This window comes from Octopus bimaculoides, chromosome 14 (genome assembly GCF_001194135.2).
Source record: "Octopus bimaculoides isolate UCB-OBI-ISO-001 chromosome 14, ASM119413v2, whole genome shotgun sequence".
Classification (NCBI taxonomy): Eukaryota; Metazoa; Mollusca; class Cephalopoda; order Octopoda; family Octopodidae; genus Octopus; species Octopus bimaculoides.
In genome coordinates, this window is record NC_068994.1 from 46,076,064 (window position 1) to 46,079,205 (window position 3,142).

At 36.2% G+C, this 3,142-nt stretch overlaps 1 protein-coding gene across 1 annotated transcript in view; it reads right to left on the reverse strand.

Moving 5' to 3' along the window:
- The window catches only part of LOC106870532 (BTB/POZ domain-containing protein 16), a 243,135-nt gene that overhangs the window by 120,517 nt on the left and 119,476 nt on the right, over positions 1 to 3,142 (reverse strand). The gene's annotated exons all lie outside the window — the stretch shown is intronic.

The window sequence follows — 3,142 nt, forward strand, 5'->3', positions numbered from 1 at the left end:
TATATATATATAATACAAATATTATTATTTCTAAATCTCTAAAGGAGACTACGGCAGCAGTACTGGGTATTAATAGCTATCGCCAAGCTAACATGGCAGTCCAGAAAAATAAGACGAAAGCTGCCGTTGAGCAGTTCCAAGAGGCTATCGCTTCTAGCTAGCTATGTGGCACACAAACCTGTGTCCATTACAAACTTCGAACAGGGACAGTCATCAGCTTCCCCATGCACAGACTAGCTAAGAGGCGATGGCCTCTTGGAGCTATTCAGCGGTAGCATTCATCCTATTTTTCTGGACTGCCATGTTAGCCTGGCAATAACTATTAATGCCCAGAACTGCTGTCGTAGAGATTTAGAAATAATAAGAAAGATTTAGAAATAACTATATTTCTATATTTCTATTTAGAGAGATTTTAAAATAATAATAATTCTATTTTTGAAAACCAGTGGATGTGTTTCACTGAATAAATATAAAGCTTCGAACAAACAGCGACGCCTGCTGGATTCCACTACTCCACATTGATAAGGGGCAAATATTACGGAGATGTACGTAATATGTACGGATATTACGGTCACGGTTTCAAAGCGAACGAAAATATTTTGGCACAAATGAAATTTAAATGTTAAAGTGAAACTAACGATTTTTGTGTGTTCTTGAATGGCTTACAAACATCTTCCACACTGCAATTGTTTATATGTATGTATGTATGTATGTATGTATATATATATTATATGTGGGGGGGGGGTAGAAGGCAACAACTTGCTGAACTTATTCGTTCGCCATTGTTCCCGCAGGGCACAACCACGCACATTCAAGTCCAAAACGTTCAGGGTGAAAGTCGACAACATCGACCTAACCAATCAAGGCATCTCACCAGTGCAACCTTTCGCTTTAAAGTAATTACAACACGCACACACCTACATACACACACACACATGCATACATACATACATACATACATACATACATACATATGTGTGTTTATGGAAGCGTGGGGAAGAATGTATGTGAGCATGCAAATGTGTATATACGATTTATACATACATATATGTGGGTGTGCATTTATACATATCATGCATACAGATCCACACTAAAAAATTCTGTGTGTATATATATGTGTGTGTGTTTGTCTGTGTGGTGTGGTGTGTTAATACGTGCAAGTTTATACATTATCATATTGTTAATTTGAATCACACACTAAGCGATGTTATTCACAAATGAAATGTAATTTCATAAATATAATCTAAATGAGGCTTACATATAGCTTCAGACTTTTCAATTCTTTCCTTTATATATATATATATATATATCTTATTCAAATATTTCGAAAGTAATTCTATTAAGATTCGACTCAATATTATAATATTCGCATAGATATTTCGTATTATTTTATGCTACGGGCTTTACTATCGAGTCTTGCGGCGTAACTTTGTATCCATCGCCTGAAACTAAGACGCCGCTCTCCATTTTTGCTACAAAAAGAAAGAATCCTGTTTTTATATTTACTGTTCTTATCATTAGTAGTATTTGAGATGTTTACTTGCGCCATCGTAATTATACGTGTGTGTATTACTAGATGTACAATACATTCATAAATATTTATATTATATAAAGACATATAGATAGATAGATAGATAGATAGATAGATAGATAGATAGATAGATAGATAGATAGATAGATAGGTAGACAGACAGATAGATAAGATATTAGATGCATACATATAAACGTGTATAGACAGAGATATAGATTTACATACATACATATACATACATACATACATACAAACATACATATATACATATTATGCTTATATATATGTATATTAGTTTCGCTTTTGTTGGTTTCAGCCAGAGGCTGAGATCATCCTGGGGCACCACCTTTTGTGTAAATGGTTCTTATTTCACACTCACTTCCCGGTTTTCTCTCCGGAATTGTTTCTGCTGACGTAGCGAATCAAAGAATTAAACAGAGCTGCTCTTCTTTATGTTTCCTGTTGCAGATCACACCCTACAATTAATTTTATTCTTAAAAAGAGAAAGGCATTGTAAAATGTAGCGCACGACAACCTTAGAAAGATATGATAGCCACGGCTGGACACATTTGATCATAAACTTGCTCGATCATATCTGACCTGTCGTTAAATAACAATAACAAAAATAGTTTGATGGTTGTCTCTCGTAGTCCTAGAAATACGGTTTCTTACTGAACAACCTGCACACGTGATTTGTTTAGAACGAACGAATGTATCTGCTGCACAATAGCTCACTCCGTCCATCCGATCAACGTTTCCTGAACAGGTGCACAGTATACCACACGTCAGATGTTGAAGAAATCGCAGAGCAACGTGAGATGAAATTCAGTGTTTTGTAGAAGAACACGACACACCAGCAGGTCAAGGAGTTGAAACCACGATCTCGAGATCGTGAGTTCAACACTCTAGTCACTAGGCCATGCGCCCTCACAAAAGAAAAAAAAGTAATAGACTGAATAACAGAAAGAGAGCAACATGTCTACACAGACACAATGCATTTCATACAATAAAGTCTAGTATGTCAAAGTACACAGTGCTCAATATAATCTTCCATTATGTAGAGGCGTGGATACATACAGAACAGTGGATTGGCGAATCACAATTAGCAGTTCAGTAGATTACCTTTCTGGGCATAGATCTATTTGATCAGAGTTAATCTTCACTTCAAAAATCTACATGAATCACGTTCATCTTTCAGTAAGTAAACAACATGTTTGCACATTATATTAACTGCAGATTCTACTGACTGCGCCAGACACGAAATCTCCATTTCCAGCTCCGTCCTTTCTTTTGTCGGTGAAGTCAGCTATCATTAACCAACATCAATTCCTTCACAGAAACAGAGATGGAGAAAAGAGAGAAAGAGAGAAAGAGAGAGAAAGGGCGACTACTAACTGTCTCATTGTGGTTTGACTGCAACTATTCCCCTTTTATCAATACTGTACTATCAACATCACCACCACTCTACCACCACAACTGCAATATTGTTATCTATTATTACAGTTGCTCTTTATGTATGTGGTACTTTTGGTTCGATATCATGTACGTTGAAAGGAGGCGAGGTCGAGTGAGTGCATATTTCTCTCACTGTTATACCATATGTATATATAT